The following is a 13569-nucleotide window of genomic DNA, read 5'->3' as shown; positions in this document are numbered from 1 at the left end:
CCTAAACCTCTCCAAGCACACTTGAAACAATGCACAATGCACTCCTATTTATAGGTTGTCTGAAGAGTCGGGCACGCCCCCGTGCTTCACCAAGCACGCCCCCATGTCCAGGTGTTCCGACGTATTAATTCTTCTGTCAGATCGTACATGATGAATCACCACGCCGGCGTGCTTCATGGGGACAAAAAAACAAAAAAAATGAAATGTTACAGTACTGGAACTCAAACAAAACAAAGAAAAATAAAACGAAAACAAAATTGGCATTCGCTTGGCTTTCGTTACGTTCGTTATGGACGTAAAACCTTGACATTGATAAAACCCGAGCGTTGTCAGTCTTGGGCATTGTGGCATTGAGTCGACATGAATTCAGCGGATTTTGGTTACGTTCGTTATAGTACCACAACTAAAACAAAAAAAATTGGTAAAAAGAGCCTTGATGATCCCAAGAGTTACAAACGCGATCCGACACGAATAACCGTTTAAAAAAATTAAAACAAAACAAAAAAGTAACCAATTATGTGCCGCCAAATGGACCAATGAGGTCACATGCGGCACCAAACTTCAAATTTATTCTATATAAAATAATATCAATGTATATTATTTTAGTTTAAAAATTTTAGTTATTAGGTTAATGTAACGATGTTAACTTATTTAAATGTTATTAATTTTAATTGACTACATCAATCATATTTTTATTTAGTCTTTCTTTGAATCACCAGCATATACTTTTCCTTTTAATTTTGAAAATTTAGCCATTAGGTTAACGTGGTGATGTCAACTTATTTAAAGGTCATTAATATTGAAGTTTGAATTTTGAAAATTTAGCCGTTAGATTAACATAATGATAACAACTTTTTTAATGCCATTAAATTCATCCTCAAACTTTACCCATTATATATTTATAGGGAAAATCTCATAGAATAGTAACCAACTTTCAAAAATGTTCCAATTAGGTCACTGATGCATATTTTTCCCAAATCGGGTCACTAAATCTTCAAATCAAGTCTCACCGATTTTTGTGTACGTCAAGAAAGAAATGAATGATAAGATGAGGGTGTCGGAATTTGAAATATATGTAGTTAAATTTAAAAATTTTAAAAAAACGTTAATTATATTAAAATTTAAAAATAAAAAATAAAATTCATGTCGCTACTCACGTCAACTTCAAAAAGAAGATATAAAGATTTCCTATGTGAAATAGAAAAGAAATTGGCTAAAAAAACATGTTAAAACTTTTAATTTAATCAAACACGAATGTTGAGTGACCTAATTGAAATACTTTTTAAAGTTAAGTGACCTAATTGAAACACTTTTGAAAGTTGGTTACTATTCTATGAAGTTGCCCCTATATTTATATTAGTCTTATATAAAAAAAAACGTATAATTTTTTTTTGAAGTTTGAATATTTAGCCGTTTGTTGAACGTAATGATATAACTTATTTAAATGTCGTTAACTTCATCCTCTGACTTAAAGTGTTATATTTTTATTAGTTTTTCTTTGAAACAATAACGTATACTTATTTGAATTTTTTAAAATTAGCCGTTGGTTAACCTCAATGATATCAACTTGTATAAATATCACTAACTTCATCTTCCGACTTTACCACTAGTAGTCTATCTTTTGCTCTCCGATTCTAACACTACAAATGCAAAAGTCATTTGCCTCATTTTCACTCCCTTTTGTACAAAAGTTTCTTGATATTCTTTTTCATTTTCAGCCTCTTTCATCTTTGTTTAATCAGAATATCCACCGTGTTCAACTGATGCTTATATCTCTATAATCTAATCCAAATGCAAGTTGTATGAAGAAACTTGCTGATAGAAATCAATCCATGGCCAACAAATTCTTTAAAGAAAAACTCAATATTCATCCGAATATTAGTCATAAAGTGGAGTAATACGTATGGATATATTAATGGACGATCATTGGAGTTCGGCCGCAAGCTTCAAAGGCGCTCTGATTCACCTTTAGGATCTGCTATCCGAGCAGGACATTAGTAACACACTAGAGGAAAATATAATGATTAGTTAGTATCTATCTCCCTCGCGTTTAATTCATCTCTTATCTTTAGGGTTTCACCACAATTGATGAAACTTAGTCTATTATAGGTTTCATATGATTCTTAAGTTGTATCTTTATATCAGCAGTACTTCTATTGTAGGTCCGTAGTCATTTTTGTTCTAAAGTTGTATTCGTGACTATTTCATTTGTAGTCATTTTTGTTCTAAATTTGTATTCGTGATTATTTTAAATCTTGCCACATTGGTGGAGATTGGGTTTTAGGTACTAATCACAATTGTAAGTTATTCATGATTTTTATTGTTTGTGTATTTATTTTCATTTGATGAGTGCTTCGTGACATGATCACTCTATACGCGTACAATTGTGGAAGAAGAACACAAAAATCACTTTGGGTCACTCTATACATGCTGATCATTGCTATAAAGTTGAAGTCGGTTACTCAAATTACTTGCTATCTCGGCAACAGTGAAGTGATGGTTATGCTGACCGGTCAGAATTATCGGTTACCTATCTACTTCATTACCGCCATTAATTATCTTTAAATGAAAACGTGATTATCATATTAAGTTTCATAACGCGTCGATAGATGATATCAATATTAATTGTTTTCAATTTCCAAATTTTGCTTCACAAACTTTGTGCAAATAAATACTGATTGTATTACACTTGCTTGCAAATCAATTGCTTATAAACATACTTGTATATAATCATCTCAATTGACAAACTCCTCTTATATATATATACTAATAACTAGTGTTTCACCTTGTTGTGCCACGGCAGGTTAGTAAAACACGGGCGGTGATAAAACCCAAGCGTCGAGACGGTAAGTTGATGCGAATTCGGTTGGTTTTGGTTGCGTGCGTTATGAAATCGAAACTAAAATTACCTAAAATAAAACAATATAAATATATAATAATTGAGTTGGACCAATGGGGTTGCGTCGATCGGTAAAACTCGGGCGTTGGTAAAACCCGAGCGTTGTAGATCCCGGCCGTTCAGGCGGTGTGTCAACGCAAATTCGGTCGGTCTCCATCACGTTTGTCACGGTGCCAAAACAAAAACTAAAACAGAGCGTTGGTAAAACCCAACCGATGTTGTTTCCGGGCGTTAAGGTAGTGAGCTTATATAAATTCGGTCAATTTCCGTCGTATTCATTATGGTACCAGAACTAAAACAAAAACAAGAAAATAAAATCAGCACTCGGTCGGCTTTCGTTGCGGTACCGGAACTAAAACAAAATGCGGTGAGTCTACGCGAATTCGGTCGATTTCCGTCACATTTATTGCGGTACTGGAACTCAAACAAAACAAAGAAAAATAAAACAAAAACAAAATTGGCATTCGCTTGGCTTTCGTTACGCTCGTTATGGACGTAAAACCTTGACGTTGATAAAACCTGAGCGTTGTCGATCTTGGGAATTGCGGCATTGAGTCGGCACGAATTCAGCGATTTCGATTACATTTGTTACGGTACCGCAACTAAAACCAAAAATCGGTAAAAAAACCCGAGTGTTGACGGTCCTAGGAGTTACGGAGGCGAGTCGACACGAATAACCGTTGAAAAATCAAATTTAAAACAAAACAAAACAAAACAAAACAAAAAAAAGTAGTGTGTTACCAAATGGACCAATGAGGCCACTTACGAAACTTCAAATTTATTCTATATAAATAATATCAATGTATATTATTTAAGTTAAAAAATTTTAGTCAATAGGTTGATGTAATGGTGTTAGTTTATTTAAATGTTGTTAATTTTAATTTGGCTATTTCAATCATATTTTTATTTAGTCTTTCTTTGAATCACCAACATATACTTTTCGTTTTAATCTTGAGAACTTAGCCGTTAGATTAACATAATGATAACAACTTACTTATTTAAAGGTCATTAATGTTAAATTTTGAATTTTGAAAATTTAGTCATTAGATTAACATAATGATAACAACTTACTTAAATGCCATTAACTTCATCCTCAAGCTTTACCCATTATATATTTATATTAGTCTTTTTTTTTAATCAACGAATAATTTTTTGAATTTTGAATATTTAGTTTTTTGTTGAACGTAATGATATAACTTATTTAAATGTCGTTAACTTCATCCTCTAAGTTAAAGCGTTCTATTTTTATTAGTTTTTCTTTGAAACAACAACGTATACTTATTTGAATTTTTAAAAATTAGCCGTTAATTAATCTCAATGATATCAACTTATATAAATATCACTAACTTCATCATCCGACTTTACCACAAGTAGTCTATCTTTCGCTCTCCAGTTCTAACGCTACCATTGCAAAAGTTATTTGCCTCGTTTTCACTCCCTTTGTACAACAGTTTCTTGATTTTCTTTTTCATTTTCAGCCTCTTTCATCTTTGTTTAATCAGAATATCCATTGTGTTCAACTGACGCTTATAGCTCTATAATCTAAGCCCTCCTCTTGCTGATAGAAATCAATCCATGGCCAACAAAGTCTTTAAAGAAAAACTCAATATTCATCCGAATATTAGTCATAAAGTGGAGTAATACGTATGGATTTATTAATGGACGATCATTGGAGTTCCGCTACAAGCTTTAAAGGCGCTCTAATTCATCTTTAGGATCTGCTATCCGAGCCGGACATTAGTAACACACTAGAGGAAAATATAATGATTAGTTAGTATCTATCTCCTTTGCGTTTAATTCATCTCTTATCTTTAGGGTTTCACCACAATTGATGAAACTTAGTCTATAGAGGTTTCATATGATTCTTAAGTTGTATCTTTATATCAATAGTACTTCTACTGTAGGTCTGTAATCATTTTTGTTCTAAAGTTGTATTCGTGACTATTTCATATGTAGTCGTTTTTGTTCTAAATTTGTATTCGTGATTATTTTAAATCTTGCCACATTGGTGAAGATTGGGTTTTAGGTATTAATCACGGTTGTAAGTTATTCACGATTTTTATTGTTTGTGTATTTATTTTCATTTGATGAGTGCTTCGTGACATGATCACTCTTGACGCGTAGAATTGTAGAAGAACACAAAAATCACTTTGGATCACTCTGTACATGCCGATCATTGTTATAAAGTTAAAGTCGGTTACTCAAATTACTTGCTGGATTGGCAACAGTGAAGTGATGATTATGTTGACTGGTCAGAATTATCGATTATCTAATGCCTTCATTACCGTCATTAATTATCTTTAAATGAAAACGTGATTATCATAATAAGTTTCATAACACATCGATAGATGATATCAATATTAATTATTTTCAATTTCTGAATGTTGCTTCACACTTTGTGCAAATAGATATTGATTGTATCACATTGCTTTGCAAATCAATTGCTTATAAACATAATTGTATATAATAATCCCAATTGACAAATTCCTCTTATATTTATACTAACTAGTGTTTAACCCGGCGTGTTGCGCCGGGGCAGGTCAGTAACACACGGGCAGTGATAAAACCCAAGCGTCGAGGCGGTAATTCGACGCGAATTCGGTTGGTTTCTCTTACGTGCGTTATGATATCGAAACAAAAATATATATAATAATTGAGTTGGACCAATGGGGTTGCATCGGTCGGCAAAACTCGGGCGTTGGTAAAACCCGAGCATTGTCGATCCCGCCTGTTCAGGCGGTGTGTCAATGCAAATTTCGTCGGTCTCCTTCACATTTGTCACAGTACCGAAACTAAAACAAAAACAAATTTGGCATTCAATTGGTTTTCACTACGTCGTTACAGTACCGGGACTAAAACAGAATATAGTGAGTCTATACGAATCACTCGGCTTCATCACATTCGTTATAGTACTGAAACTAAAAAACAAAATTAGCATTCAATCGATCTACGATATGTTCGTTACTGTACGAAAACTAAACAAAAAAAGAACCAAAAAATAAATGCCGTCAACCACTAACGTGTCGCCAAATGGCTCTTGCAGTACCAGAGTTATCTTTTATACTATATAATGTACATAAATATTCTTTTTTTCTTTTACAATTTAAGCCTAATTTAGATGCTTGATTAGTGTTTTTTTCTTTTACAATTTAAGCCTAATTTAGATGCTTGATTAGTTGATTTGGTGGCCTTCGAGCATTCTCAACAGGTTCCCCATTCGTATTTATATATTTCCAATAAAAATCACTACATTTCTCTCACATGTTCAATTAAATAATATTTTTTTATATCTTTTTCATTATAGTTTTCTCTCTTCTCTATTAATAAACAATTTAACAAATATTAAAAAATAAATAGGGGCAAACAAAGTCTCCCCAAATTTACAAAAAATCACTACATTTTTCTCTTCACCCTATAATTTGCGCTCACCACCACTCATAATCTCACCCTATAATTTGCAAAATCCTTTTACATAATTTTAGGAGAGCCGTTGGAAATGCTCTTAGTGGCTAAGTTTGAGGATTGTTTTGCACTAACTTTGAACTAAAAACTTAAACATTTCTTATTTTGGTTTTGAAGAGTTGTATAGCTCGACAAGATAACAATAACATAATGAGTAATAGATTAATATTGTACTAAGAATGTATGAATACAAGATGATCAAGCACCTCTTAAGTGCAAAATCTCCTCTTGCTATGCATTTTCTCTCAATTTACTAAGCTATAAGGGTTTTGTAGATTGTAGTATATATTAGAAGAATGTGGTGTAACACCACGGCTAAAGCGGAAACGCCTGAATGTGACGTACAGATTGCTCAAACACACGTGACACTATTAGGTGACCATAATAACATTATTTCATTTAAATATTCATGTAACACAAGTTTATCAAATAATACAAGTTGTAACAAATAAATAAACAAATGATAAGTTGTTCTTTGAATATCCTATAGGCATGCTATGTGTCTTCTAACTTTTATCCGTGTATCTTTACACTTGTAACATATGTATAAAATAAAGTCAGCTATGAACATAGCTGGTGAGATTCCCACAGTTTGATATAATACATAAAAATCATACAATTCATGGACAAGTGATAAACAACCAAGTAAAGTCCTTTCCAGTTGGTAACAACCAACGTACTCGGATAATGAGGCCCTTTTCCACTCGATACAAATGGACCTGAGTGCAAAGGGGGGTGTATGATCATACTTATTAAGACTACCACGTGCAAGTAAATTCGAGCAAGTAATCAAGTAACACACAAGTCCATATAGTGAATTGTAGTTTGTGAGCGAAATCGTAATACTTTGAATTTGTAATAAGATACATATGCTACCCCAAAATATGAAAACGTTTAAAAAGGGGTTGTGAGAAACTAACCTCGAAATTGAAGATAAACATTGCAATGAAACCAAAAGCACGATAACGAAACCGAAGCAACCGAAAGCGCGTTAAAGAATCCGAAACGATTGAACTTCTCGAACTATAATTAAAACACAAAAAAATCTAACTGTCGGGATTGAAAAGGTTATATGTTTGGTTAATCAGGATTTTACATTATTTTAGCATATTTTATTAGCATTTAATGGCATTTTTATATTGGTTTAAGTTTTAACGATTTAATATCATTTTAATATTATTTAATCAATAAACTATAAACTAATATTAATATAGGAATTACGAAGTACGGAAAATTTATGTGCCAGATCATAAGTTTAGCGTATTAAAAGATTGACAAGGAGAGGATTTATAAAGTTAACGATAAAGGGTTAAAATATTAGTGTTTATATTGTTTAAATATTTTTTCAACAAGTATTATATTATTAATATAATATTTATGATGTTTGCACGGCACGGGTTGACGTTAACGAGTTAAAACTAATTTTAATGGTTTACGACTCAAAAGTTAAATAATTAAAGTTTATGAATTAACATTAACAACGAATTATTTTTAACGAGTTAACGGTTTTGGAAGTTGGTTTTGTATGGGAAAAAATGGTGAAATATAATTTATACTTATTTTATAAAAATTTTATTTGGTTTAAAATAATTTTATTTGTATTATTATAATTTTTAATAAATTTATTTAATTATTATATTTAATAAAAACGGTTTAAAAAAATGTAAGGACTAACCCAGGTTTCGAACAAAGGTCCTTCCATTCACACATAGACATGTTTACCACTAGACTAGAAGAATTCTTTCGATTAAGGACAGAAAAAGAAAATATATAAATAATAATATAACTTCATTTTCTTCCCAAAGTAAGCCCTAGATTTCAAATCAAGAAATCTGCTCCATGTTTGATCTAATTAGGTTGGGGGTTTTATTTAGCGGTGAAAAACAATCAAAAAGCATGTAAGCATTACCTAAAAATGTTTCAGATTGAAGGTGAATGAAGCTTGGCCGGAAAACGAAACTTGGATGAAAGATTAGAGATTATTAAGAGAATAATAGATTAAAAATGATGATTGTAGCGAATTTAGATAAAGCTTTGGACCCTATTTATACTAGTAATAAGAGCGTATACTCGTTAATTGAATGTAATTGAGGTTGGCCGTTTTTCCGTTACGGATTGATTTGACGGTTTTAGGACGTTAAAATTACGATTAATATTTTGGCTAATGTTTGTTGACGAAGACTAAAGTCGTTATACTATTTTAACGGGTCAAGATGCGAAGATTATGGGGTAATTATGGTCGCCGAAGCCGTCGTTGCGTTGCTGGAATTTCAAGCCGGGAAACCGTGAATGGAGGAAGGTGACAGGAGTGTTTTTTTTATATATTATATTATATTATATTTTGAAATATTTACACTTTACACCCTGATCTTTAAAGTTATATTAAAATGGAATTAAACATAAATTACCAAATGAACCTTGTGCTTTCATAAGTTACAAAAGTGTAATAAAAGTTTAAATACTTGGAAAGTGTTTATATTTTACCCGGATAGTTTGTTTAACGATCAAGCTCCAGATTTTGTGAATAAATCAAACATAAAAAATGAACGAACGTTGAACATAAATGTCGGGAATATTATTATTAATGATAAATAATAATGATAATACATCAAAAGGACCCAATGGGTCGGGTTAACAAATACAAATACGAATCTGAAAATCGAGGAATGTTAAATGAAATACGCGGAACAAAACTTGAGATATATATATATATATATATATATATATATATATATATATATATATATATATATTAATAAACGAAAAATTAAAACGGGTCGGATTTTCGGGTTTGAAAATAACGAATATTACATGTGGAGACTATTTCTAACGGATTGATGACGACTTATCTCCTCATTGATAAGAATTTCCTCACGTTTTTTGCCTGCCGTCAAGTCATCCGAGTGGTCCCATTCTTTATAACTGTTTTATTCCCTTGGTGAAATTTGGTGTGGATCGTCTACGGGGTGGTCCTTCGTAGATTTTCATGCGTCTTCTTAATGAGTAATTTAATTTTCAGTCCGACCTATTTTAACTCAACCCAAATTTTGAGCCAAACCCAAATTGTGCCCACCCTACATAAAGTTTCTGTATATGCCCCTGATGTAAGGTAGTGTTTGGTACGCAGGAATGACAATAGGAATAGAATGATTCATTACGTAGGAATGAAAAAAGTGGTGTTTTGTTGCTCAATGGAATGGAATCATCCATTACACATGGAATCCCTTCCTTCCCACCCCCCCTTCTTTTTTTTTCATTCAATTCCTCATTCACCGTACTTTCTCAACAACACCATCACCTAACAACCACCACCACCACTACCATCGGCACCACCACCAACTCCGCCGACACCACCACTGCTGCCACCACCATCGCCACCGCCACCACCATTTTCGTCACCGGAGCTACCACCGTCGCCATTGTAGGGTTTTTTTTTTTTTTTGGGTTTAAAAAGTATTCACTTTTTTGAGATAGAAGTGTTTTTATTATTTCTATTTCATTTCTACAATTTTTTTAGATACCAAACAATAAAAATTAATAAATGATTTCATTAACACCAAACAAGGAAAATGAATGGTAATGATCCATTTCATTCTCTTGTCCATTCCATTTTTTTTCCATTCTATTCCCCCTTCATTCTATTACCTCCAACCAAACATACCCTAAATGATATAAGTAAACGATGAAAGCTGTATAAATCCACCCAAGATGAGAAAGCTAAAACAGTCATATTTGTATTATATCTATGTGAATGATTGAATTACGTAGATCAATAGCATGAAGTAATAGGAAAGACTTAAAGATTAAGGGTGCTAATTGCGTGGGTTGAGGGATTGACAACTCGAACATGCATGCATGTATTTATTTTCGATGTGTTTAGCTGTCGTTTTACATTTATTTGTGAATGCGAGTAGCATCTAGTGGCTAAATGAAATGTTTTTGTAAGTGGTGTCATACTTACATTCAATGTTTTAAAAACCGGTTTTTACTTGTACCGGATTAAGCTAAAAATTGGTACAACCGGTTGAACCAAGTTATACCCGGAGGTTCAACCGGTTAAGTAGTTTACCTTATAATTTCCTATAAATGTAACTTCAACTCCAAAAATAGCCTAAAAGTAATTGATTCTATAACAAAAAATAATTCAAAAGTTAATCCATATTAAAAAAGGTAATACAAAAGAACTTAATTTAAATAAATAGTCCTAGAGTTTACACGTTTGAATGCTAATTGTTGAGTTAAAAGTAAATTTGAAAAAATATGGGCCGCAAATATAAAAAATTTTCTCAGACTTAAAACCGGTTTACCACTTAAAACCGGTTTACCGGTAAAAACCGGTATTTTAGAAAAAAAACCACCGGTACGATGTTCTAGCAAACCGGCCAAAAATACCGGGCTCAAAATACCGGCTTGTTGTGCGAAACCCGGTTCAACCTATATATATAAAAAACCAAGTTTGTTTACTGAGAAAGAGACTTGCCGGGTTGTACCGGTTTTTAAAACACTGCTTACATTGCAGTTGTTTAATTTGTTTCCAAGGGTTGAACCGGTTTTTAAAACACTGCTTACATTGCAGTTGTTTAATTTGTTTCCAAGTATCTTTCTCAGTAAACAAACTTGGTTTTTTATATATATAGCTCAACATCAAAGGAAGGGAATACAAAGAATTGAAGAATGTATTTAGAAATTAGAACTAACGATAAAGTTGTTGTAACATAAGAGATGATAAAAAATTTTAATACAAAAGGTTAATGGTCCTCCTATTTACACCCAACCTTTTCCTATTTGCATCAAGTTTTTTTTTTTTTGAATGTTTAAGCTTGCCTCCTACTATTTACAATAAACCGCCATTGTCAGGGATCGAACCCAACCTCTCACCCAAAGGCCTAAGCCTTTACCATCCCACCAAAGTGGAGATGGCTATTTGCATCAAGTGATTGACATTAATTAAATTTAGTTTTTTGAAACTCCTTTAAAGTTTAAAAAATTATGTTTTATATAAAAACTATTATGGTGCTGTGATATATATACTTTTAGCTACGATTTTAATATAAGTTTTGTAAAAAAAACAGAACCGTTTTGACCATAATGTTCTATAACGAATTATAAAAGTTTATATTTGATATGATTAAAGGTAGATAAAAATAAACACATCATAACGCAATGTTTGTTATTTTATAAAACATAATATATTCAAACTAATTAAAGTAAAATAAAAATCTATATTAATTAATTTTATGTAACTTGATGCAAATAAAAAGTTTGGTGTAAATAGAATCACCGAAAAGTTAATTATACTTTTTTGAATTTAATGCTTAGAGGGAAAGCTAAAAATAAAATATTAAAGTTAACTTTTATTACGTTTTAAATTAAGAATGAGATTATTTTTCTCCAATACCAGTATTGCAATCTTACCGATCTAACTTATTCGGTACTGATATCAAGATTTATTGATTTGGTTGTATTCTTACCGATCTAACTTATTCGGTACTGGTATCAAGATTTATTGATTTGGTATTAGATAAAAATGGTATCAACATCGGCATTTTTTCAGTGTTTTGGTATTAGGTACTGATTGTAATATGTAGAGCTTTTCTTCGGTATTAGATGTCGATACCCGGTATTAATTACTAGTATCTTTCTTTCTTTCTTTTATAGAAATTTACATGATTTTTGAAACATTTTGTATGATTTAGCTTTGGTATTATGCTTCTTGAGTACGAATGAATTTATACAAATTTTGATTTCTTGATTACCCATACGAATGAATTTGATATGATTACCGGAGATTGGGAAAAAACCAAAGTGGGTACTGTACCGAAAGACTGTATTGAGCCAATGCATCCGGTACCGAAGTACCCAATTTTGTTGATCGTGTTCGTATGGGTATTTTACGCACCAGAACAGTACCGATCTCATCTGTATTTTAAATAGCCATATCTACAATCTTAAGTGATTTTTTAAAAATCATCAAAATTCCCTTAAAGATACTAACAGGTTAAACCGTTAAACAATTTATTAAGCATGTTGTGTTTGAATTAACTTACTAATTAAATGGGTCTTGTTTGTATTGACACGTATAATAAAACAAGTTGTGTTTACCAACCCAATACGTGAGTATTGTCTTATCATGTTCATGTGCTTTGGCCCGTGTTAGGAATGATCACCCTACTTAGAGATGGGCATTTTGATTAAGGCACAATGATTATAACTTGATACTAAAAGATACACGTAGTTTGATTAATTGTGTCCACTTTTGCATATTCTACTCATCTTTTGATAACAACAATTACACTCTGGTAATGGGCTGATTTCCGTATTAGGTGACTTTTTGTGTGAAGTATGTGAGGTATTGTGGAAGAGACATGTGTAATTTAAGACAAGTGTAAATGTACTCGTTAACAAAATGTGATTTTAGATTTTGTAATGGTCTAGACGTACCATTATAATCTCAATATTCCTTCATGAACCAGACAACCTAGACACGCAATTGTACAATGAACACGTTATTGTAATTGTTTAAACACACTGTTGTAATTAGTTTATACACACACTTTTGGTGAATGTCGTCTGTTAATACAACACTATACCAAAATTAAAGATAATAAATTTCTTATTTTATTGCAATTTCATATATACCTCAAGAAACAGTTAAATTCTATACATACCAAGCAATATCATATATATACTGCTTCTAAAGGAGTTAAAATTGGGGATATATGGTATTCTTTTAGTTTTGATTATATATATATATATATGATTAGGTTCATTTCAGAATTGTTTCTTAGTGCGAGAAGTGCGAGAAGAGATTTCAACAAATCACAAGTTTTCTTTTTAATTTTGGATTATTTAATTGTAGAAATATATTAGTAAAAAGTTTAAGACTTTCTTATGCCAATTAATAGTAATTAATGTTAAGTTACAAATGATTGTACATTTATTTTTATTTTTTAATTTAATTTAATCTTCAAGCAATTCATAAAACAAAACCACCATACTTGTACTATAAAAAAATAGATATATTAACCATCATAAAAACAAATAGCTACACAAATCATAATATTAACCTATACAGACACAAACTAGTTTATGTTATCACCTACACTGATCACAATATTTATATACATGCACATAACTAGCTCATGTTAACCTACACAAATCACAATATTAACCTACATATACAAATTTACTTTATGTTATAGTCTGCC

The sequence above is a fragment of the Bidens hawaiensis genome, unplaced genomic scaffold, assembly GCF_021521415.1.
Source record: "Bidens hawaiensis isolate Kalapana, Puna unplaced genomic scaffold, B.hawaiensis_p1.1 tig00019326_1, whole genome shotgun sequence".
Taxonomy (NCBI): Eukaryota; Viridiplantae; Streptophyta; class Magnoliopsida; order Asterales; family Asteraceae; genus Bidens; species Bidens hawaiensis.
Note: the sequence above shows the minus strand (reverse complement) of the source record.